We start from the raw sequence: 25,542 nt of genomic DNA, 5'->3' as shown, positions 1-25,542 counted from the left end.
GTCATTAATTATTCTTGATATTTTATTTAAACAAGCTCTAAATCATTGCAACTTAAACAAAAAATAATAAAATAATAATGGTTATTAGAAAAAAGTGAGTGACATTTTTTTTATTCAGGGCTTGTTTCCATCTGTGCGATTTTAGTCGCGCAATCACTGGGATGTCAGAAGTGTATAGACTGCACTGTCTGATGTTTCCATGCATGCGTTGCGATTCAACAAGAAATCACATCACATGGTTGCATGCATGTCGGAATTTTAAAAATGAATGGAATCGCAAGCGCATCTGGGAGGATCGCGATGCAACGCAGAGCCCTGCGTCACCAAGCTACCTGCGTTGCAAGTGCAAGCAAGGCCTATAACATTGTCCTTTTAAACTTTGATAATGTTATTCTGTGGTAGTGAGAAAATTTCCCTTTCTCATGTTCTGTGTGATCTTTAGATGACTCTTCTTTGATCCTGCGGGAGGATTTCATGCACAGAAAGGCCTGGGGCTCCGACCAGCAAATTGAATGATTGTGTCCTGCGGGGAAATACAGGGGACTATGTAAGGTCAGCACACCATTATCTGATTCCACCTTCTACACTGAAACACAGGACTTATTTACCACAAAAAGAGGATATATTCAGCATCTACGTACACATGCCAAATTTGTGTTACCTTAACCACTTCGGCACCAGCAGCCTCTGCCCCCTTAAGGACCAGAGGCTGCTGGTACACTAAAAACACCACATACCGACGAATCGCCGCAAAAATCCGTCGCTCCCGCCGGTCACGCCGCTCTGTCCCCGCGCCGCAGGCTGCTCTCTCCTCCATCTCTATGACGGCAGAGCACTGTGCAATTGGCTTACAGTAATGACAGGGCCAGAAGCCAATGAAAACAGCTCCTGCCCGGCTCACAGTGCTCTGCTGTCATAGAGGTGGCAGGGCAGAACATTGCGGCGGGGACAGAGCGTCGGGAACGTGCGGTGAATGGGACGTAGAGCTTACGTCCGGTGAGAACTGCAGCGACACCCGCCCGACGTAGATTTAAACTGCGTCGGTCCGAAATTGGTTAAAATACTGTTCTTGGCGTTTTTGGGTTACACTTTGTTACTGTTCTTGATGGTTTGAGGTGACAATATGACATGTTCAGATGTCACTTGACAATGGTGGCTTCCCCTATAGCAGTCTGCAAAATTGGATGAAACTTGGCAAAATGCTACTGCACCAGTATTTGCAGGTAGCTTCAAAACTCTTCCCGCATAGAAAAAAAATGGGCTGCTTAACAGAAAACGGAGCAGCACATATGGTTATCAAATCAACGCAAGATAAACAAATCATCTGATGTGATCATGAAATATTTTTTTTCCCGTGACATCAATACCTACAGGTACACAAAGGTTTAGTTGGATCTAGTTTGTACTAATTATTTTGCCAATTCATTAGTATGCACCTTTGCTATTTGCACAAGTCATAGTACAACTTGGGCTATTGCGAGAGTTGCAGTACACAGGTTATGTAATTACATAGTTACATAGTTATTTTGGTTGAAAAAAGACATACGTCCAACCAGTATAAAGTACAACACCAGCCTGCTCCCTCACATATCCCTGTTGATACAGAGGAAGGCGAAAAAACCCTTACAAGGCATGGTCCAATTAGCCCCTAAAGGGAAAATTCCTTCCAGACTCCAGATGGCAATCAGATAAAATCCCTGGATCAACATCATTAGGCATTACCTAGTAATTGTAGCCATGGATGTCTTTCAACGCAAGGAAAGCATCTAAGCCCCCTTTAAATGCAGGTATAGAGTTTGCCATAACGACTTCCTGTGGCAATGCATTCCACATCTTAATCACTCTTACTGTAAAGATCCCTTTCCTAAATAAATGGCTAAAACGTTTTTCCTCCATGCGCAGATCATGTCCTCTAGTCCTTAGAGAAGGCCTAGGGACAAAAAGCTCATCCGCCAAGCTATTATATTGCCCTCTGATGTATTTATACATGTTAATTAGATCCCCTCTAAGGCGTCTTTTCTCTAGACTAAATAAACCCAGTTTATCTAACCTTTCTTGATAAGTGAGACCTTCCATCCCACGTATCAATTTTGTTGCTCGTCTCTGCACCTGCTCTAAAACTGCAATATCTTTTTTGTAATGTGGTGCCCAGAACTGAATTCCATATTCCAGATGTGGCCTTACCAGAGAGTTAAACAGGGGCAACATTATGCTAGCATCTCGAGTTTTTATTTCCCTTTTAATGCATCCCAAAATTTTGTTAGCGTTAGCTACAGCGGCTTGGCATTGAGTACGATTATTTAACTTGCTGTCAATGAGTACTCCTAAGTCCTTCTCCAAGTTTGATGTCCCCAACTGTATCCCATTTATTTTGTATGGTGCTAGACCATTAGTACGTCCAAAATGCATGACTTACATTTGTCAACATTGAATTTCATCTGCCATGTATGTGCCCACATAGCCATCCTATCCAGATCCTGTTGCAATATGACACTATCTTCCTGAGAGTTGATGATTCTGCACAATTTTGTATCATCTGCAAAAATAGCAACATTGCTCACTACTGCATCTACTAGGTCATTAATAAATGAATTGAAGAGCACTGGACCCAGAACAGACCCCTGTGGAACCCCACTGCTAACAGTCTCCCATTTTGAGTACGATCCATTGACCACAACTCTTTGTTTTCTGTCCATTAGCCAGTTCCCTATCCATGAACACAGACTCTTCCCCAGTCCTTGCATCCTCAACTTTTGCACCAGACTTTTGTGGGGAACAGTGTCGAAGGCCTTTGCAAAGTCCAAGTATATCACATCTACAGCATTCCCAATATCCATATTAGCATTCACTACCTCATAAAAGCTGAGCATGTTAGTCAAACAGGACCTGTCTTTAGTAAACCCATGTTGATGCTGAGAAATAAGATTATTTTCTACTATGAAGTCATGTATAGTATCTCTTAGTAACCCCTCAAATAGTTTGCATACAACTGATGTTAAGCTTACAGGTCTATAATTTCCTGGATCTGATTTTTTGCCCTTCTTAAATAATGGGAAAACGTGGGCTGTACGCCAATCCACTGGGACTCTGCCAGTTGCAAGAGAGTCACAAAAGATAAGATAAAGGGGTTTATCTATAACTGAACTTAATTCCCTTAGGACCCGAGGATGCATGCCATCCGGGCCAGGTGCCTTGTCTATTTTTAATTTATTTAGTCTTGCCTTCACTTCTTCCTGCGTTAAGTATTTAATATTACAGTTAGAAGATTGAGACTCTTCCGCCTCTGTAGTTTGCAACAGTGCTGTTTCTTTTGTGAAGACAGAAGCAAAGAAAGCATTTAATAACTCTGCCTTACCTTGGTCATCCACCATTGAGTTCCCACCCTCATCCTTTAGGAGTCCTATACAGTCAACCTTTCTTTTTTTAGAGTTCATGTACTTGTAAAACTTTTTTGGGTTAGATTTGATATCCTTAGCGATTTGTTTTTCAGCTTCAATCTTTGCCTGCCTAATTTCTTTTTTACAATTTTTATTGCACTCCTTATAATTGCTTAGTGCAGCCTCGGTCCCCTCCTGTTTTAAGACCTTATAGGCATTCTTTTTCCTCTTCATTTTATCTTTAACCTTTCTATTCATCCATAGAGGCCTTTTTTTATTCCTAGATATTTTGTTTCCATATGGGATATACATACTACAATATTGATTGAGTATAAGTTTAAAAGCTTGCCATTTCCCTTCAGTGTCTTCCCCTTGTAGTACATTATCCCAGTTCACCAAACTTAGTGCCTGCCTAATTTGATTGGACTTTGCTTTTCTAAAATTCATAGTTTTAGTGGTCCCGCTGCCCCGTGGCCTATCAGTCACCAGATCAAACCTTATCATGTTGTGATCACTATTTCCCAAATGTTCTTGAACCTGCACATTATCTTGAACCATACATTATCTGGTCTATTAGAAATGATCAGATCCAGTAACGCATTCCCCCTAGTTGGTTCAGTTACCATTTGAGTCAAGTAATTGTCCTGTAGTGCTGCCAGAAATCTGCTGCTTTTACCAGAATGGGTAGCCTCAATACTCCAGTCAATGTCTGGAAAGTTGAAGTCGCCCATAATTATGACCTCATTTTTACTTGCAGCTTTTTCAATCTGCTGTAGTAATCACAGTTCTGCAGCTTCATTAATAAGAGGTGGCCTGTAGCATACCCCAATAAGCAATTGGCAACTTTTATTTCCACCATGAATATTTACCCAAACGGACTCCACATCTTCGCAATCTTCCTCCATCTCATCGTTGAGGACAGCTGTAAGAGAATTCTTAACAAAGAGACAAACCCCTCCACCTTTTTTCCCTGTTCTATCCCTCCTAAACACATTGTATCCTTTTAAATTAGCTATCCAGTCATGGCTTTCATCCATCCATGTCTCGGTTATTCCCACGTCATAGCCTTTGTCATTCAGAATGAACTCTAGTTCGTCTATTTTATTTGCAAGGCTCCGAGCATTGGTTACCATGCACTTTATATTTTTACCACCACATTTACCAATTTTGTTTACATGAAATGGGCTACTTGAATTTTTACCAACCTCCTTAATCTTTACACTGTCCCCACCCCCCTCTCCACCCCCCATAATGTTAGGCTCCCACTGTCTTTTTACCTCATCTTGTCTACGTATTGAGACTTTATCCTCCCGCCTCCCCCCAGATCCTAGTTTAAAATCTCCTCCAACCATTTAGCCATCTTCTCCCCCAATGCAGCTGCACCCTCCCCATTAAGGTGCAGCCCATCCCTGCTGTAGAACCTGTAGCCGACTGCAAAGTCTGCCCAGTTCTCCAGGAACCCAAACCCTTCCTTCCTTCATCAATTTCTCAGCCACTTATTTAACTCCCTAAGCTCCCTCTGTCTCTCAGATGTAGCACGTGGCACTGGCAGTATTTCAGAAAACACCACCTTGGAGGTCCTTGCTTTAAGTTTATCTCCAAGTACCTGAAAATCATTTTTGAGGACCTTCCATCTCCCACTAACTTTTTCATTGGTGCCAATGTGTACCATGACAGCCGGGTCTTCCCCAGCCCCACCCAGTAATCTGTCAATTCTTTCCGCTACATGTCGAACCCGAGCACCCGGGAGGCAACAGACTGTACAGCATTCACGGTTTCTTCGACAGATTACCCTATCTGTGCGCCTAATAATTAAATCCCCTACCACCAGTACCTGTCTAGCCTTAGCTGCACTCCTATTCCCTTTCTCGTTACAGCAGTCTGCCCCTTGGTTGCTAAGGAGCACATCCTGCTGCAACATTGCTACTCCTGAATAATCCTCCCCAATATTACGCAAACAAGCATACTTATTAGTGAGGGACAACTCGGGACTAGCCTCCCTGCCACTTTTTCCCCTACCCCTTCTAACTGTGACCCAACTAGCGGCTGCCTCTGCTTCTTGGTCCGGCTGTACTCCACCCTCCTCATCTTCAACGGTTCCATCCAGTGTCTGGATCGTGAGATCCAAGCTGTTCTCCATGTTGTGTATGCGTCTCAGTGTTGCGAGATGCTTATTTAGCTCTGCGACTTCCGCCTCTAACTGAGCAACACACACACACCCAGGGCAACAGTAAACACCCTCAATCCGCTGATCAAGGCATGCATACATGTTGATCAAGGCATGCATACATGCATAATGCTCTTTAAATTTTACGTGCAATGAATGATTTAACGTGCTTTTCTGAATAATCGCCATTTGTGATGCATGTGTATGGCAAGATTATTATAAAAGAGAACAGAGGCGCCAAAAGGATAAAAGGGGTTTTAAAGGAACTTAAAAGCCAAAACTTGGTAATTAGAGTAGGCAGTGGTGGACTTACCCCCTCCAAGCAGACACAACACGACTGTACATTCAGTCTATTCATTAACAAACTCCAGATAAAGCAAAGCAACGCGTTATACGGGTCAGCGCCCGCTTCCTCAGGCAATAGAAAAAGGAGTTACAGCATCTAGCAAAACAAACGACACTCAGCGCCTCTGCCTTTTGCTGTAACTCTTTTCTATTGCCTGAGGAAGCGGGCGCTGACCCGTGAAACGTGTTGCTTTGCTTTATCTGGAGTTCGTTAATAAATAGACTGAATGTACAGTCGTGTTGTGTCTGCTTGGAGGGGGTAAGTCCACCACTGCCTCCTCTAATTACCAAGTTTTGGCTTTTAAGTTCCTTTAAAACCCCTTTTATCCTTTTGGCGCCTCTGTTCTCTTTTATAATAATATTGTATCCACCCTTGGTGGAGGGTTGCGACCCTTTCTACTATCTACAGAGAGCGACTTCTTATTCCTGAGTGGGGTCAGGATAATCTCCCCACCTGCCTTTACAGTGGTTGCCTATTGGTGACCCATGTTTGTGAGTATAACAACTATTACTCTTTGTCATTACCCCCTTTGTCAATACATACTACACTATTGGGGCTCTTGGTGTTCCTCTGTTTATCTCGTTTGTATGTGTATGGCAAGGCTCGCATTAAGGCCTCTTTCAACCTATGTGCAATGCACATGTGAAATCGCATATGTAATTTCATAGCCTGGTCAATTTCTAGAGAGCATGTTCACATGCATTGTACAGAATTGGCAATGCAGACAGGGAGTTACTTAGTTATTTGGGTTTAAAAAATATATACGTCTATCTAGTTTAACTAGAAGAAGTACAACACTGGCCTGAATCCTCACATATTCCTGTTGAACCAGAGGAGGGCAAAAAAAAAACCCTTACAAGGCATGGTCCAATTAGCCCCAAAAGGGAAAAAAAATAACTCCCCGACTTCAGATGGCAATCAGATAAAATCCCTGGATCAACACGACGGGGCATTACCTAGTAATTATAGCCATGGATGTCTATCAACGCAAGGAAAGCATCTAAGCCCCCTTAATCGCAGATATAGAATTTGCCATAACTACTTCCGGTGGTAATACATTCCACATTTTAATCATTCTTACTGTACAGAACCCTTTCCTAAATAAATGGCTAGAATTGTTCCTCCATGCGCAGTTCATGTCCCCTAGTCCTTTTCAAAAGCCTAGGGACAAAAAGCTAATCTGCCAAGCTTTTTTATTGCCGTCTGATTTTTTTTTTTTATACATGTTAATTAGATATCCTCTAATGCTGGGAATACCCCATACGTTTTTTCCCCCGATAGATGGGTCTGATAGATAATTTCCAACAAGTCCAATATTCCTTCCAATCATTTTTTTTGGCTCGATTTCTCATAAAAGTGAATGGAAAAAAGATAAGAAAAAGGAGCAGAAGATAAGAGAATTGAGTGCCGAATCAAAAGAAATTTCTAGCAGAAAAAACAATCGGGTGGAAAATTGAGCGGAAAAACGTATTGTGTGTACCCAGCATAAGGTGTCTTTTCTCCAGACTAAATAAGCCCAGTTCATCTAAACTTTCCTTGTAGAGAGACCTTCCATTCCTCTAATCAATTTTGTTGCTCGTCTCTGCACCTGCTCTAAAACTGCAATATCTTTCCTGTAATGTGGTGCCCAGAAGTGAATTCCATATTCCAGATGTGGCCTTACTAGAGAGTTAAACAGGGTCAATATTATGCTAACATCCCGAGTTTTTATTTCCCTTTTAATGCATCCTAAAATTTTATTTGCATTAGCTGCAGTGGCTTGGCATTGAATACGATTATTTAACTTGTTGTCGATGAGTACTCCTAAGTCCTTCTCCAAGTTTGATGTCCCCATCTGTATCCCGTTTATTTTGTATGGTGCTAGACCATTAGTATGACCAAAATGCATGACTTAACATTTTTCAACATTAAATTCCATCTGCCATTTATTGTCTCATATAGCCATCCTATTCAGATCCCTTTCCAATATGTTGATATCTTCCTGAGAGTTGATGGTTCTGCACAATTTTGTATTATCTGCAAAATTAGCAACATTGATTTCTACCTTATCTACTAGGTCATTAATAAATAAGCTTAAAAGCACTGGACCCAGTACTCCTGTGGGAGTTAATACAGTCAGATGCAATGGCCCCCCCGCTGATACAATGGCCATAAGAGTGTGGCATAAACGCTGACTTTGCCCACCCTTGAAATGTAAAAAGAACTAAAAAGCTAAGGAAAAAAAAAAGATTAGCTGATGTTCATCTTTGAAAGAATGTTGTTCCTAATAGAAGCCAAGCTATCTGAACACATTCAAATAAATTATGGTATTTAGGAGAAAGATTAGTGCTAGATAATGCTTTGTCTGGGTTAAAATAAACATATAAATAAATGTTCTGAAGCACACTGTACACTGCAATATCTATCCATCTGATAAATCCACTATGCTAAAGATCAACAAATGACCAACCATAAATAATGGACAAACACCACAGTTTTATCCACATGCCTGCAGGTATTTTATAGCTGAGCATTTATCAGGCTGTAACCCTGTCCCCCTACGCTGTTATTCACCAGTCTTATATGTTCACTGAATGCTGGCTGCAGCTGCTCAAGAATTTGTAGGAGGTCAATAAACAAAAAAAAGTAAAGGGTCATTGTAGTTAAAGGAGAACGCCTAGTGTAATTTGATTGGGCAGTCAATAGGAAAGAACGTTTGCTCTGTAAGAGTTATCAGCTGGCAAAAATTTTCAATAACCTAGCCAGCAAGGCAACTCTTCAATTTCAGGTTAGGCAACAAGACACTGATTATTTGCATTAGGGCTTCAAGGACAATTGCTGATAGGACATTTGTGTTACCATTAAACTGGTTTTCAACCTTTCAAGGCTAATCACTAACCACCAGTTTCACATGACTATATGCTTCTTGCCCCACTGATGTATGGTGCCAGCCTGACCTCATCCCAGGACGTCTTCCGAATCGTGTCTCTTCCAGTTAGGTCCGGTTTCCACTGGAGACGCATGCCAGCACTTGTACTGATGCGAGTAGGAACCCGAATCCCTGTAGCACAAAAAACAAGGAAGTACGAATATATATGCCCCATGATCCTGCAGTGAGGTTTCAAGGGGCGTATATATGTGATACAAGTATCCACAAGTGGTTCATGACTGGCAAGTAGCTAAAATTTAAGGCTGCTATTTATTTCTGGTATTTCACTGTACTCTGGTTGGCTGTGTCCAGAGCTCACCTTTAACTTCAACTAGTTTTTGTGCAATATAAACTGATTACATGATGATAAATTACACAACAAGAAGTTACCTACAGGGGAAGCTGCATGTCTAAATTATCAGTAGTTCAGAAAGCTAAGCTCCTGATCTTCTCTGTTGGCCCATGAGCCCATCCTTCCTAATAAAGCCACACAGTGAACATTGGTAGTCAAGGGGAGATAATCCCTCTTAGCACTGAAAGTCTTTCTCCTGACAGTCTCTGCAATAGTAGCAATCCTCCTGGGTAAAGCTCTGTAGGAAAAAAAATCATATTGTCATGCAGGTAACATCATGCCAATGTGTAGAATTGACAACTCTGCACCTAACCCTTATCATCGCTCAACCATTTATGGCAAGTAAAAAAGAAGCCCCCCCAAAACTCACCAAATGAAACCATACAGCCACAAAATTTTAGGTGGTGAGATAATTCTAAACCTGTGCCAAGATGACTTGGTGTTGAAATGAACTGAGCTGAGATTTGTCTAATTCCAGGATCCTTAACATCAGCAAGTGTGGAGGCCCAGTGCTGGCATAAGTCTTACTGTTTTACAGATTATGTATTTATGCAGATGTCTGGTCTGATTCACCTCTCCTCTGACCCCACCTTCCACCAGACTAAAAATAAGAAGCTATAAGCAAGCAGGGTGAGCAAAAGCTGACAAGTTGCCTAGGGTCTTACCTAGGACCCTGCTTTACCTTAATTCATCTCTGCAGAAGAGTAGAAGATGCAGATGGCTTAGGGTTGCACATAGTTTAGGACTGTAAAGAGTATTGGCAAAGGTAAGGTTTCTGCAGATCATTGTTCTAGAGAGTAGCAGGACATTTTTATTTTGCCTGTTTCCACTTACAGTATTTGCAGAGCAAACTATAAACAGAATTGTCTGGATTCTGCTGAGAAGCATGTCATGTCAATGCACAGCTGTAGATAACATGATAACTATCAGACAGATAGGAAAAAAGCCTGTTTAAAAGGACAACAAAGGTAGCCTATAATCCTTATGTCACCATAACATCTAGCGACCAGTCCTATAAACCATCATTTGATGAAAAGATTAAGTATATTGTACGTATTTTCCCCCTATAACGGTAGGCTATATAACCATCAATGAGATATGTTCACATCGTATACAACAATTTATGTTATGGCAAGCCGACAAATATTTCCCTCTCATCTTCTATGCAGACAAATGAGGACATTCCAGTGGAAAAAATGCACGTTTTCAAAGCTGCCGCCTGTGGCAATGTTTGTTCTTCAGCTTTTTACACTAAGTGAGATTGATGGTTCTAGTTTATTCACACATGTGACATGAATCACCAGGTTGCTCTGCAGTGCTAGAAAAACAAGGCAGATCTTCTACCAAGGGGTGGGAAAGGAATCCTGAAGCCAAGTTAATTTACTAGTACCTAATTATGACAGATACGTCTCCTTCATTTCCGCCATGCGCAATACACCTGCTCTTACTGAGGCTTCTAGATCGCTGGTTCTTACAGAGGAACTTTACTGAAAAATAGCAGTGGAGGGGAAAATCAATCAATACATTACAAAGTGAGAAGTCAAAAAATAGAAGAGAGATCCAGAAATGATCGATATTCGCCATGCAATTTGTTTATGTTGTTTGTTACACTATCAGCCTGCCTGTCATCATCTTTACTACTGGCAGACAAGAAAAAAAACAACTAGACAGCACAAACTGCCATTATCTATAACAACACCCACTAACAATCCAATAGGCTAAAAGGTTGTTTATTTATAGATGTATATATGCACAGAGAGAGATACTGGTTGCTTGGCACTTGGAAACAGACATTATTTCCCAAATGCAACAAGGTTCGCAAGAGAGAAACTGTCCTGACCATGGTCATGACATCACACTGTGGGAGGGGTTTCAGCACACACTATCAGCCACATAGATCCCCTGATGCACTATTAGAGAAAAGGAAAGATGGGAAAGGGGGTATCAGCTACTGATTAGGATGAAGTTCAATCCAAGGTTAAAGTTCCTCTTTAAAGAGAAACTCCGACCAAGAATTGAACTTTATCCCAATCAGTAGCTGATACCCCCTTTTACATGAGAAATATATTCCTTTTCACAAACAGACCATCAGGAGGCGCTGTATGACTGATATTGTGGTGAAACCCCTCCCACAAAAAGCTATGAGTACTGTGGTACTTCTGGCAGTTTCCTGTCTGTGAACCTTGTTGCATTGTGGGAAATAGCTGTTTACAGCTGTTTCCAACTGCCAAAAAAAAAGCATGCAGCAGCTACATCACCTGCCAACAGTAAAAATGTCACCATGTGGTAAATGTCAGAATGTAAATCAGGGATTTAACCTCCCTGGCGGTAAGCCCGTGCTGAGCACGGGCTATGCCGCCGGGAGGCACCGCTCAGGCCCCGCTGGGCCGATTTGCATAATTTTTTTTTTGCTGCACGCAGCTAGCACTTTGCTAGCTGTGTGCAGTGTCCGATAGCCGCCGCTACCCGCCGATCCGCCGCTATACGCGTCGCCGCAGCTGCCCCCCCTCCCAGACCCCGTGCGCTGCCTGGCCAATCAGTGCCAGGCAGCGCCGTGGGGTGGATCGGAGTCCCCTTTGACGTCACGACGTCGATGACGTCGGTGACGTCATCCCGCCCCGTCGCCATGGCGACGGGGGAAGCCCTCCAAGAGATCCCGTTCTTTGGGGGGATGCCGCCGAGCAGCGGCTATCATGTAGCGAGACCTCGTCTCGCTACATGAAAAAAAAAAATTTAAAAAAAAAAACGTATTTGCTGCCCCCTGGCGGATTTTTACAAACCGCCAGGAGGGTTAAAAGATTTTACAATGGGCAAACACTGACTAAAACATTTATACGTAATTATTGTAAAAATGAAGCACTTTTTTTAATTACATATTTTTTACAGGAGTTCCTCTTTAAGTATTGGCTTATGGGCTGCCATTGGTCTGTAGGCAAATTACTGTTCATCCATGCTTTCCCAAAATCAAAATACCACATTAAAATATATTCTGAGAATAATTGGAGATAAAATGAAAAAAAAATGTTCAGATCTCCTAATTCCTATATCCAATTCGAAATAAAGGCAGAACAATTTAATACAAAATACTGCAAACACCACATAGTGAAAAAAAATCATGAGGTTAAAGAACTATGTCTTTATGAATTAAGTCATACAGTATGAGTTGGCCAGAGGGTACATGTGATCAGGAAGTAGGTGTGGTTACTGGGGTATCATTGATTTTATGTGGTTCCCAAAAAGTGTCCTTTGGTGTGTCGCCCTGCAACATGTTGCCCCCTAATTGTGCCCTCCGTTTATACTGCACCCATTTAATGGATGAATCCAGAACCGTTTGTGTATAGTGAGCCTGCAGCTAATGAATTTTACAGAGCCACACCCATCCAACATGCATACAGCCTGTTTCAGACTTTTTGGTCCTCATCAGTGCATGGTATGGATTGATATGGCAAGCAGGTAACTATGCCTAACTATCAGCCGCATCCTTGCATCATTCTGCAGATGAGGGAGAAGGATGGAGGAACAGCATGGAAAAGAAATCTGCTTGTCACGTTGACAGGTTTCTGACTTCTAAAGACCCTCACTATTTGGCAAGCAGATGAATGCAGCAATGGATCCAGGTTAAACAGGGCTCAACGCAATCTAGCAGTGTTTGCCCTCCCTGAGTTGGAGGCAGGGGCTAATAGGAGTAGAGACCCCCCCCCCTCCCCTCATATAAATAAAACGAAAATTCAGGCCCTAGGAACTCACCTCCTGTGCCTTATAGATGATCTGGTTCTGGATAAGTAGGGTCCTTGGTGGTAGCTTAGTCGAATGAATAGGGCTTTATTCATGAATTTTACTCATCCCTTACAAAATAAGAAACTGCTGGGCTTCTGTTTAATGTTACAGACTTATTGCACATAACTAGTTTCTCCTATATGAAATGTTTCATTATGAGTTAGTGATATGTTGTTTAGCTGTATATTTGATTAATTATATACACACGTTGTTTTGTTTTTAAATGATAAAATAAAAAGGTTTTGATTTCTTATTTTGTCACGTCCTGTTAAATGCATGGTAAAAAGTACAGGCTGCATGACTCTTTAAAAATGATACACCTAATCAAAATACTTATCGGATTATCTTTGTTTTTTCCTTGTAGATATCATGTTTCCTTTATCTGCAGGACTCTTACAAATGAATAGCCTCTGGCTAGGAGCACATTTCCCACACCTACCAGTAACTATCTACTTGTGCAGTCACAAGCTACCATATATACAGTGCATCCAGAAAGTATTCACAGCTCATCACTTTTTCCACATTTTGTTATGTTACAGCCTCCAAATTCTACACACAGCACCCCCCATCGACAACGCGGGAAAAGAATGTTTACTTGCGGTTTTAGCAAATTTATTACGAATTAAAAGAAAGCTGAGAAATCACTTGTACATAAGTATTCACAGCCTTTGCTCAATACTTTGTCAATGCACCTTTGGCAGCAATTACAGACTCAGATCTTTTTTAATATAATGCCACAAGCTTGGCACACCTACCCTTGGCCAGTTTCGCTCATTCCTCTTTGGTGCACAGTCATTTTAAGATCTCTCCAGAGATGTTCAATCGAATTCAGGTCTGTGCTCTGGCTGGGCCACTCAAGGACATTCACAGAGTTGTCCTGCAGCCACTTCTTTGATATCTTGGCTGTGTGCTTAGGATCTTTGTCTTGCTGAAAGATGAACCATCACCCCAGTATGAGTTCAAGACCGCTCTGGATCAGGTTTTCATCCGGGATGTCTCTGTAAATTGCTGTAGTCATCCTTCCCTATATCCTGACTAGTCTTCCTGACTAGTCTTCCAGTTCCTGCCACTGAAAAACATCCTCACAGCATTATGCTGCCACCACCATTCTTCACTGTAGGGATGGTATTGGCCTGGTGATTAGCAGTGTCTGGTTTCCTTCAAACACGTTCAATCTTTGTCTCATCAGACCAGAGAATTTTGTTTCTCATTGTCTGAGAGTCCTTTAGGTGCCTTTGGTCAAACTCCAAGCAGCTGCGATGTGCCTCTTATTAAAGAATGGTTTCCGTCTGTCCATTCTACCATACAGGCCTGATTGGAGGATTGCTGCAGAGATGGTTGTCCTTCTGGAAAGTTTTCCTCTCTCCACAAAAGACCTCTGGAGCTCTGACAGTGGCCAGCGGGTTCTTGGTCACCTCCCTGACTAAGCTTCACAGCGCAAACACATAAGAGTGTAAATTGCAAGTTGCCTGATCGCAATGCAGCACAATTGCAGTGGCAACTGTGCTTCCCAGCGGAAAAGAGTCGTACTCACTATTTCCCTTGTATTTTCAGGGACCTTGTGCTTTCCAGATTGCAAACGATCAGCAAATCACACACAGTAGAAACTTAGGTTTTGCTGAGGTTTGTTAAAGAAGACCTCCAGGACATGCTCATTTAAAATTATTCCCCTAGTTTTGCAACTGATCCTTGAATACAGTTATTATCTTGCTTAAAGTGAACCTCCAGACTAAAAATCTACTCAGCTACACTGACAAGGCTTGGTGTTTCTTTAACAGTTTCACAGCATCAGAACTTTGTTTTTCTTACCCAAGCCTCATTTTTAGCTACACAGAAGCTAAGCTCCACCCGGGCATTTTCCCCCTGTTGCTGTGGGATTTCTGATGTTGTTGTTCTTATGCGTAGCGTGCGCAGCTGGGAGGAGTAATCAGGACACAGGACAGTTGGAACTGTGTATTATGCTCCCTGTCACCTCCTTTCAACCAAAATGATGGCTGCCCCCATGAAATCACAAACATTAGCCTGTTCTTTTAAAACAGGGTGGATGCGAGATATATTACCTATCTATTTTAATTAACATAACTAATGTAACTTAATGACAGCAGCCAAAAACATGAGGAAAACTCATTAATAACTTAATGACAGTATGTTTGCTTAAGCTGAAGTTCCTCTTTAAACTATACTGTGATAAATTGCGGAAGACAGCATTTCTGCTACTGAAAACCCTGCACATCATGACTTTAAAGTGTACCCAAGGCAATATGTGTCATGATGAGATAAAGATGTGTATGTACAGTGCAAAACATATTAATAACTAGGCTATTTTACTTGTTTTATTTTGCTACCTGAAAGAGTTAATTTCTAGGCATGGAAGTGACAGCTTCTGTCTTGTCTGTATCTTGTCAGAAATATAGTAAACATCCCTGATAAGCAAATTACAGCCATAAAAGTCTTCCTGGTAGAATACAACTTCTGAGGGCAGCAAGAGATAAAATACATGAATTATTGACCTTTTTCTAACTCTGGGACACTTAATAGGCTGCCACTGATGAGAGACAGTAACATTCAACCTACTTTGTGAAAGTTTAAATATAAAAGAAAACCATGGGATACTTAGTCATTTTTTTACGAGTAGGAGGATAAATATAATTGTTCATTGTTCAATTGTATAATTGTTCAGAATGTAATTCATCAGTTTATTTTCACCTCGGGTTCACTTTAACCCTCCTGGCAGTAACCCCGACCTACACTCGGGGTAGCCGCCGCAGAGGATTTCTCTGCCCCGGGAGATATTTTTTGAATTAAATTTGCTTTAGTCTTTGTAGCTAGCACTTCGCTAGCTACCATTGTCCCCCAAATCCCTCCGCTCTTTTTTGATTGCCCCCGATCGCCGCCATTATACGTACCCCCCCTCCCCCCAAACCCGCGATGGCGCAGCCTCTCCAATCAGCTCCAGGCTTCGCTATGGGGAGGATCGGGATAGCGCATGACGTCAATGACGTCAGACGTCATGTCCGATCATCGCCATATCGATGACTAAAGCTCATTGAGGAGGCTGCGGCTCTCGCGGGATCGTGGCTAGGTAACATATAGCGACGGCGATCGGGGGGATCAGAAGGGTGCAGGGGACTTGGGGGACAATGGTAGCTAGCCTAGTGCTAGCTACAAAGGCTAAAGCAAATTTATTTCAAAAAATCCCTCCCGTGGACGCAGCCTCAGAAACTGCGTACCGCCAGGAGGGTTAAAGTGCAAACACACTCACAATCAGTGTCACCTGGAAGGATTATGACTTGATTGTCAGGGCAAGAATATGAGGAACAAACATTATGCAGACACATAGTTCTGTAATAGCCAGTGTGAACTGGTCATTGAGGAGGGAAGAAGGGATAAAGAGATGGCACACAATAGAGAGGCTTACGAATGACGTAAAAGCGGGAAAATAATTCTCTTGTCTGTGGTTCATCTGTTCTGTTAAAGCTGCCTAAAGATTTAGTGTGCCAGATCTCTCTTTTTTTTTTTAATCAATAGAAGTTTTATTGATCATAAAGCAATTATACATCTGAGACATTGACAAGTATTAACAATAAGTAAGGCAGGACAGGAAAGTTCTCCTAGAAATGAGTAAAGTCCATTGGAGTTTACATGACCATGAAGGTATCCAACGACAATTCCTTTTCCATATAACAAGGCTTTGGTGTCTTCAGTCGGCCGCAGCCAACACCAAAGAAAGGACCGTAGGCCTGTCTTCTTCTGGGCTATAAGTATCTGCTAACTCTATTACTCATTGTTAACCTCTGAAAAACTCAAAATCTCTTAAAACATGGATACGTAGATAAAACCGGGTAACCAATAACGTAGGTCTAACTCAGACCTCAACTAACTATTTATCTACTTAACTGCATCTTATATTATAAAGTATGCCATTTAGTGTGGATGCTGGAGTGCTAACCTTGTATCTAGTGGGTATCAGAACCTGAAGAGAGGCCTGCATCTTTACTTTGGCAAGGTGAATTACTAAGGCATGTGTTTTTCCCCATTTGTGAAGTCAGCAGGAACGTCACTTGATCTCCTATCATGCTCTGGGGCAGAAGGTTGTGTGACATCATAGCCTAGGCTAAACATTATAGGGAGGGTGGGGTTACATACCAATATACAGCAATATGCCCGTATAAGAAACATTTCTGGACACTGAAATCAGAATAATTAAAAAGTGTACCTACGGTGGCGTACCAAGCATAGAATTATGTTGTGTCACTTTTTTCTTTTTCTGTCTGAAAGCGTTAATATATATTTAGGTATGGAAGTGACCGTTTTCTCTACTGTCCAGACCCAGTTGGACTATAGCGTAACCCTCACAAAAAAGGAATTACAGTCACAAAACTCTTCCATGGTAGAGAACAGCTTCTGAGTGCAGGGGATAGATTAGAATAAACGTCAATATTTAATATATTTTAGGTCTGTGAGTCGTCGATCAGAGACAATAAAATATGAAATATACTTTTCAGGAGAAACATACTGTATCCCCACCTATGTCTCCATACATGGCCATTTTCCCACTGACAATGGTGAAATAATTGGTATTTAGAGTAGCATGCCAATGCCAAGCTAAAGACAATATAAAGGACAAAGGTGCGCACCACTATCCAGATATTATGGCTATGTATAGTCTGCCTGGATTTTGACTACTCTCTGCCTGCCGCCTGTATCGACCTCTGCCTGGATGTTGACTTCTCTCTGCCTGCAGCCTGCACAGACCCCTGCATGGATTTTAACGGCTCTCTGCCTGACACCTGTACCGACCTCTGCCTGGATTTTGACTACTCTCTGCTGGCCGCCTAGGACTGATAGCAAAGGGAATAAAGTGCCAAAGGAATTACACTTCTATTGCCCAGATTGTGATGTTGCCCTCTGTGCCATTCCCCTTTTCAAAATATACCACACACGAGAGATGTATTAGGTATATATGTACATACCGTATAATAATCTGCAGCCTTATTTGTACAGTTTCGCTATTTTTTCAGTTTATTGATACATTTAAATTATTTCAACAATTTTGTGTTCCAGTCTTTTATTTATATGCATGATGTCTACCAGGCTTTTATTCTGATATATTTTGGTGAGTAATTACCGTATATACTCGCATATAAGCCGACCCGCATATAAGCCGACCCCCCAACTTTTCCCTGAAAAAACAGGGAAAAATGATTGACCCCCATATAAGCCGGGGGTAGGAAATGCTGGATTCGTGCAGCCCCCCAGTGTGTCCCAATATAGCTAGTATAGTGCCCAGTATAGGTAGGTAGTGTCCAGTATAGCTAGTATAGTGCCCAGTATAGCTAGTAAAGTGCCCAGTATAGCTAGTAAGGTGCCCAGTATAGCCAGTATAGTGCCCAGTATAGGTAGGTAGTGCCTCAGTTTAGCTAGTATAGTGCCCAGTTTAGCTAGTATAGTGCCCCAGTATGGCTAGTAAAGTGCCCAGTTTAGTTAGTATAGTGCCCAGTTTAGCCAGTATAGTGCCCAGTTTAGCCAGTATAGTGCCCAGTTTAGCTAGTATAGTGCCCAGTTTAGCCAGTATAGTGCCCAGTTTAGCCAGTATAGTGCCCAGTTTAGCTAGTATAGTGCCCCAGTTTAGCTAGTAAAGTGCCCAGTTTAGCTAGTATAGTGCCCAGTTTAGCTAGTATAGTGCCCCAGTATGGCTAGTAAAGTGCCCAGTTTAGCCAGTATAGTGCCCAGTTTAGCCAGTATAGTGCCCAGTTTAGCCAGTATAGTGCCCCAGTATGGCTAGTAAAGTGCCCAGTTTAGCCAGTATAGTGCCAAGTTTAGCCAGTATAGTGCCCAGTTTAGCTAGTATAGTGCCCAGTTTAGCCAGTATAGTGCCCAGTTTAGCTAGTATAGTGCCCAGTTTAGCTAGTATAGTGCCCAGTTTAGCTAGTATAGTGCCCAGTTTAGCGAGTATAGTGCCCAGCATAGGTGGGTAGTGCTCCCCCCCCGCTCCCCCCGCGGCCGCCGCTGCTATTTTACCTTCTTAGACAGCGGCCGCTTCCTAATCCGCGTTCCTCTTCTTTCTCAGAGTGTCAGTGTTTCACAGCAGCGCGCCGGGCGCTGCTGCTGTGACGATGCAGGGGGCAGGAAATAGCGCGGCTCCCTATAACGGCGATCTGTATCGCCGTTACCAAGGGAACCGCTCTTTCCTGCCCCCTGCATCGTCACAGCAGCAGCGCCCGGCGCGCTGCTGTGATACACTGACACTGAGAAAGAAGAGGAACGCGGATTAGGAAGCGGCCGCTGTCTAAGAAGGTAAAATAGCAGCGGCGGCCGCGGGGGGAGCGGGGAGGGGGGGGGAGCGGGGCGCGGACCACCCGACCACCCACCACTAGACCACCAGGGAAGACTCGCATACAAGCCGACCCCCCAACTTTTGACCCCCTTTTTGGGGGTCAAAAATTCGGCTTGTATGCGAGTATATACGGTACTTAAAGTGAATCTGTACTCTAAAATTCTTACAATAAAAATCATACCATTCTATTCATTACGTTCTCCTGGGCCCCTCTTTGCTATTTCTGCCACTCCCTGCTGCAATCCTGGCTTGTAATTGCCAGTTTTATACAGTGTTTACAAACAAAAACATGGCTGCTAACCAGCATGTGATAGGCATACAGAGCCTGGAGGGGGCGTGGAGAGGGTGTGTATAACTTCTACCTATCACAGCAGAGCAGTACATTCCTGCCTGAGCCGACAAAGCTGACAAAGGAAAGAAGATTAGATTATATAACAGAGATATTACAGCCACTGTGCAACTAGGAAAGGCTGCAGTAAGACAGACCACATTAGAACAGGTATAGGAACTTATATGATAGAAGAAATAAGGCTGAACATTTTGTTACAGTCTCTTTAAGAATTGGAGGCCTAAAATTCTTGAAAAAAGTACCACGTTTAGACCCATAAATCCAGACAGAAATGTACCGCCAGGGAGGTTAAAAAATGCTTTTAATTTTAGAAATGTCCCCCCAGTGATTCTGTAACAATGTAAATTGAAGATTCTGCATCTTTCCCACACCCACACTTCTCTCCAGGCTGTATAACATGGCCCCTTCCCCCACTGTACAAATTTATATAAAACAAAATGTTCCTCGGATATTTGTTGGGCTTTGCGTTATTTAGTTGCATTTGGCTGCTCTGGATGACTTCCAAAGGCTCAAAAATAAACTACAAAAAAGAAAAACTTTCCCCATTGACTTTATATGGTATATTTGTGCTACTTATAATTGAATATTGTTACTTGGTTGATTAAGCCACTTAAAGGGAACCTGAAGTGATAGTGATATGAAGGCTGACATATTAAATAAATTTTAAACAATGTGGTTTGCCTCCAAGGTATTAGAGGCAGAGGATCGGCAGGACAGCTAAGCAACTGGTATCTATATATATATAAAATCGTATGTATGTACAGTATGTATGTATGTATGTATGTATGTATCACGATCACTCGAAAACGGCTCGACCGATTTGAACGAAACTTGGTATACAGATCCCTTACTACCTGGGATGATATGTTCTGGGGGTCTCGCGGCCTCCTGCACACCTGGGCGGAGCTACAAACAGCCCATCAGATTTCACCCATTCATGTCAATGGAAAAAATGTAAAAGGCTGCCATTCTCACAGTAATCAAGCCAGAGTCCCCACACATGGCACAGTTGGTCACCAAGTACCGAGGTTACAAATCCTGGAAAAGTGGACGGAGCATAAAACAGCCAATCAAATTTCAGCCATTAATTTTTAATGGGAAAATGTAAACTGTAGCCATTCTTAGACTGTTAATTGCAGGGTTCTCAAATGCGGCACCACTAGGTGAATGAGATTAAGATTCAGGAAAGTAGGTGGAGCCTACAACAGCCAATCAAAATTCACCTATTGATTTTCAAGGGGAATATTGAAACTGCTGCCATTCTTACACTGTTTATGGCAGAGGCTTCAGACTTGCTACAGTTGGTCATTGGGTGACTGGGGTCCAAATTCACTAAAGGGGCGGGGCCACAAACAGCCAATCAGATTTCCTTGCTGGATAAACTGCTTCCATTCACACATTTTTGATGTCAGGAACCTGAAAGCTCACAAACTTGGTCATTGAGTGACTGTGTGTCCAGGTTACAAAAAGTGGGTGGAGCTAAAAACAAATTTCACTGAAAAAGCCATTCTTACACTGTTAATGGCAAGGTTCTCAAACCTTGCACAGTTGGTCACTGGGTGACTGGGATTAATATTCAGGAAAATGGGTGGAGCCTACAACAGCCAATCAAAATTCACCTGTTGATTTTCATGGGGAATATTTAAATTGCTGCCATTCTTACACTGTTAATAGCAGATGCCCCAAACCTGGTACAGTTGGTCAGTGGGTGACTGGGGGTTCAAATTCAGAAAGGGGGCGGAGCCACAAACAGCCAATCAGATTTGTGTAATTTTAATGGGAATATACAAATTATTGTTACCAAGGACCCCAAAGCTCATAAACTTGATAATTGAGTGACTGTATGTCAAGGTTAGAAAAGTGGGCAGCGCCAACAACTACATTTTTTACATGGGAAAATATAAACTGCAGCCATTCTTACACTGTTAATGGCAGGGTTCCCAAACTTGACACAGTTGGCCACTGAGTGACTATAATTAATATTTAGAAAGTGGGTGGAGCCTACAACAGCCAATCAAAATTCACCTATTGATTTTTTTCAAGGGGAATATTTACATTGCTACCATTCTTACACTGTAAATGGCAGAGGCCTCAAAGTCAGCCATTGGGTGACTGGGGTCTAAATTTACTAAATGGGGTGGGTGGGGCCACAAACAGCCAATGAGATTTCTTAGATTGATTTCAGTCATTCTTTTATTGGCAGGGTTTTCAAACTTGACACAGTTGGTCACTGACATGACTGGGATTAATATTCAGGAAAGTGTGTGGAGTCTACAACAGTCAATCAATATTCACCTATTGATTTTCAAGGGGAATATTTACATTGCTACCATTCTTACACTCTTAATGGCAAATGCCTCAAATCTGGTATAGTCAGTCACTGGGAGACTGGGATTTAAATTCTGAAAAGGGGGCGGGCAATAAACAGCCAATCAGATTTGTTTAAATTCAATGGAAAAATGCAACTTATTAATGCCAAGGACCCCAAAGCTGTGACTGTATGTCGAGGTTATAGTAGTAAAAATGTTTCTAGTAGTAAAGGTAAGAAATGTCAAGGTTAGACACAGTGGGAAGAGCAAAAAACTACTAACTTTTTAAATGGGAAAATATAAACTGCAGTCATTCTTACACTGTTAATGTATTGAGGGTTCTCAAAACTTGACACAGTTGGTCACTGGGTGTATGGGATTCATATTCAGAAAAGTAGGTGGAGCTACAACAGCCAATCAAAATGCACCTATTGATTTTCATAGGGAATATTGAAACTGCTGCCATTCTTACACTGTTAACCCCCTTGGCGGTATGAAAAATACCGCCAGGGGGAAGCGCAGCAGTTTTTTTTAATTTTTTTTTTTTTTTTTTATCATGTAGCGAGCCGAGGGCTCGCTACATGATAGCCGCTGCTCAGCGGCATCCCCCCGCCCGCTTCGATCGCCTTCGGCGATCACCGATCAGGAAATCCCGTTCAAAGAACGGGATTTCCTGGAGGGCTTCCCCCGTCGCCATGGCGACGGGGTGGGATGACGTCACCGACGTCGGGACGTCATTGGGAGACCCGATTCACCCCTCGGCGCTGCCTGGCACTAATTGGCCAGGCAGCGCTCGGGGTCTGGGGGGGGGGGGGGCGCGCCGCACTGGATAGCGGCGATCGGGCGCGCGGCGGCGGTGATCGGGGTGCTGGCGCAGCTAGCAAAGTGCTAGCTGCGTCCAGCAAAAAAAAAATTAAGTAAATCGGCCCAGCAGGGCCTGAGCGGCACCCTCCGGCGGCTTACCCCGTGTCACACACGGGGTTACCGCTAAGGAGGTTAATGGCAGAGGCCTCAAACCTGCTACAGTCAGTCATTAAGTGACTGGGGTTTAAATTCACTAAAGGGGCGGAGCAACAAACAGCCAATCAGATTTATTTGCAGGATAAACTGCTTCCATTCACACAATTTTGATGCCAGGAACCCGAAAGCTCACTAACTTGGTCATTGAGTGACTGTGTGTCAAGGTTACAAACACTGGGTGGAGTCAAAAACAGATTTCCCTGGGAAAATGTAAACGGCAGCCCTTCTTCACTGTTAATGGCAGGGTTCTCAAACTTTGCACAGTTTGTTACTGGGATGAATATTCAGAAAAGTGGGTGGAGCCGAGAAAAGCCAATCAGTATTCACCTGTTGATTTTCAAGGTAATATTAAAATTGCTGCCATTCTTGCACTGTTAATGGCACAAGCCTCAAACCTGTTACAGTTGGTCATTGGGTCACTGGGGTTCAAATTCAGAAAAGGGGCGGAGCCACAAACAGCCAATCAGATTTGTTTTTATTGAAGCCAAGGACCTGAAATCTCACAAACTTGGTCATTGTCCAGGTTACAAAGAGTGGGCAGAGCCAAATACAAATAAAATCTAAACTGCAGGCCTTCATACAATGTTAATGGCAGGGTTCTCAAACTTTGCCCTGATGGTCACTGGGTGACTGGGATTAATATTCAGGGAAGTGGGTGGAGCTTATAATGGCCAATCAAAATTCACCTGTTGATTTTCAAGGGGAATATTTAAATTGCTGCCACTGTTAATAGAAGATGCCTCGAACCTGCTGCAGTCAGTCATTGGGTGCCTGGGGATCAAATGCTGGAGAGTCACAAACAGCCAATCTAATTTGTTTAATTTCTATGGGAATATACAAATTCTTGATGCCAAAGCTCACAAACTTGGTCATTGAGTGTTTGTGTGTTAGGGTTAGAAAAAGTGGGCGGAGCCACAGCAAAAATGGGCATGGCCAGTGAGTGGGTGTGGCCATGGGTGTGGCCAAATGTACATTAACTTAGCAGCGATGTAAGCTACAGATAACGGGCCTGCCCATCAAAATATTGGATGGAGCCCCCTGTCCTTTATTTAGATAATTTACAATCAGTATAGGCATAGATCAAAGATATATTTGCACATACAATTTTGATTGGTCAATCACGGACCAATTTTACCCTCCCCCCCCCCATGCAGTAAGTGGGCCAACAGACAATGCATTTGATGAACAGAGCTAAAATTGGCTAATCAAAATTGTAGGTGTGTACCAGGCTTTCCAGCTAATACTGTACATACTGAAAGTAGCAGGGATCAGCATACAATACAGCTGGTTTAAAATCAGTAAAGGCACCTTATACTGTACACACTGGAGGTAGATCAGCACACAGTTCAGGCACTAGAGAACAGCTTATACTGTACATACTGTAGGCAGCAGAGATCAGCACACTGAAGCTAGCGCGCCCAAAAATATGAGGGTTACGTTGTGCGGTGCGCTACGTGCGCCCGACAAAAAATGGTTGTGGCCATGGACCACAATGTGGGTGTGGTCACGGGTGGAGACAAATTTACATGAACCTAGCAATGGTGGGACATTAGATTAGGACAGTGGTGGTGAACCTTTTGGAGGCCGAATGCCAGAGGCGTAGCTAGGGTTTTGAACGCCCGGGGACAAAGACAGTTTTTGCGCCCCCCTTCCCAGAGAAAATGGGTGAGTGTGGTCAGTGGCATAGCTAAGGAGCTATGGGCCCCGGTGCAAGTTTTACATCGGGCCCCCCAGCACTCTATACATAACAATTGATATGGCGCACCAAAACCTGCCAAGGTATTCCACAGTGTCAGAGGTGCAAGTAGGGGATGGGAAACCGTTTAAGGATTACCACTATTTAAAGCATCTATAGAAGTGATTATTACCAGCACAGGGCCAATAGAGAGCTAATATTGTGCTTGAGGGAGGGCCCCTCTGACCCAAGGGCCCCGATGCGGTCGCTACCTCTGCAACCCCTATTGCTACGCCACTTGGCGTGGACATGGAGGCCACCATGTGTGTAGCCAGGGAGCCCACCCTGTAGGTAACCAGAGAGGCCACCTTTAGGTAGCAAGAGAGCCCCCCATCCCCTTTAGGTAGGTAGAGTAACACATCTATGTACTCTGTAAAGTGCTGCAGAAGATGCCAGTGCTATATAAATACATAATAGTAATACAGCACGGTGGTGTAGTGGTTAGCGCTCTTGCCTTGTAGCTCTGGGTCCCTGGTTAAAATCCCAGCCAGGTCAACATCTGCAAGCTGTTTGTATGTTCTCCCCGTGCCTGTGTGAGTTTCCTCCCACATCCCAAAAACATACAGATAAGTTAATTGGCTTCCCCCTAAAATTGGCCCTAGACTACAATACATACACTACACGATACATACATAGACATAGGACTCTGGTAGGGATTAGAATGTGAGCTCCTCTGAGGGATAGTTAGTGGCAAAAGTATATACTCTGTACAGCGCTGCAGAAGATGTTGGCGCTATATAAATACTAAATAATAATAATAATACTGTAGGACATTATACTATGACAATGACAGGATTAGATTGTGAGCTCCTCTGAGGACAGTGAGTGACATGACTACGTACTCAGTAATGTGCTGCAGTAGATA

General features: G+C 42.8%; 1 protein-coding gene across 6 annotated transcripts in view; it reads right to left on the bottom strand.

Moving 5' to 3' along the window:
• The window catches only part of RHBDD1 (rhomboid domain containing 1), a 118,715-nt gene that overhangs the window by 55,864 nt on the left and 37,309 nt on the right, over nt 1–25,542 (bottom strand). Inside the window, exons 4-6 of one of the 6 annotated variants that reach the window (XR_011031374.1) lie at nt 9,189–9,388; nt 8,827–8,930; nt 386–523 (exon numbers count right to left, since the gene is read on the bottom strand). The exons of 4 other annotated variants lie outside the window; for them this stretch is intronic. The gene's annotated coding sequence lies outside the window, so the exon portion shown is untranslated. Of the gene's footprint in view, nt 1–385; nt 524–8,826; nt 8,931–9,188; nt 9,389–25,542 lie in introns of those variants that run through there. One more of the 6 variants, XR_011031375.1, reaches the window with a different exon arrangement.

This window comes from Hyperolius riggenbachi, chromosome 4, assembly GCF_040937935.1.
Source record: "Hyperolius riggenbachi isolate aHypRig1 chromosome 4, aHypRig1.pri, whole genome shotgun sequence".
Classification (NCBI taxonomy): domain Eukaryota; kingdom Metazoa; phylum Chordata; class Amphibia; order Anura; family Hyperoliidae; genus Hyperolius; species Hyperolius riggenbachi.
Note: the sequence above shows the minus strand (reverse complement) of the source record. Positions and strands in the feature narration are given on the sequence as shown.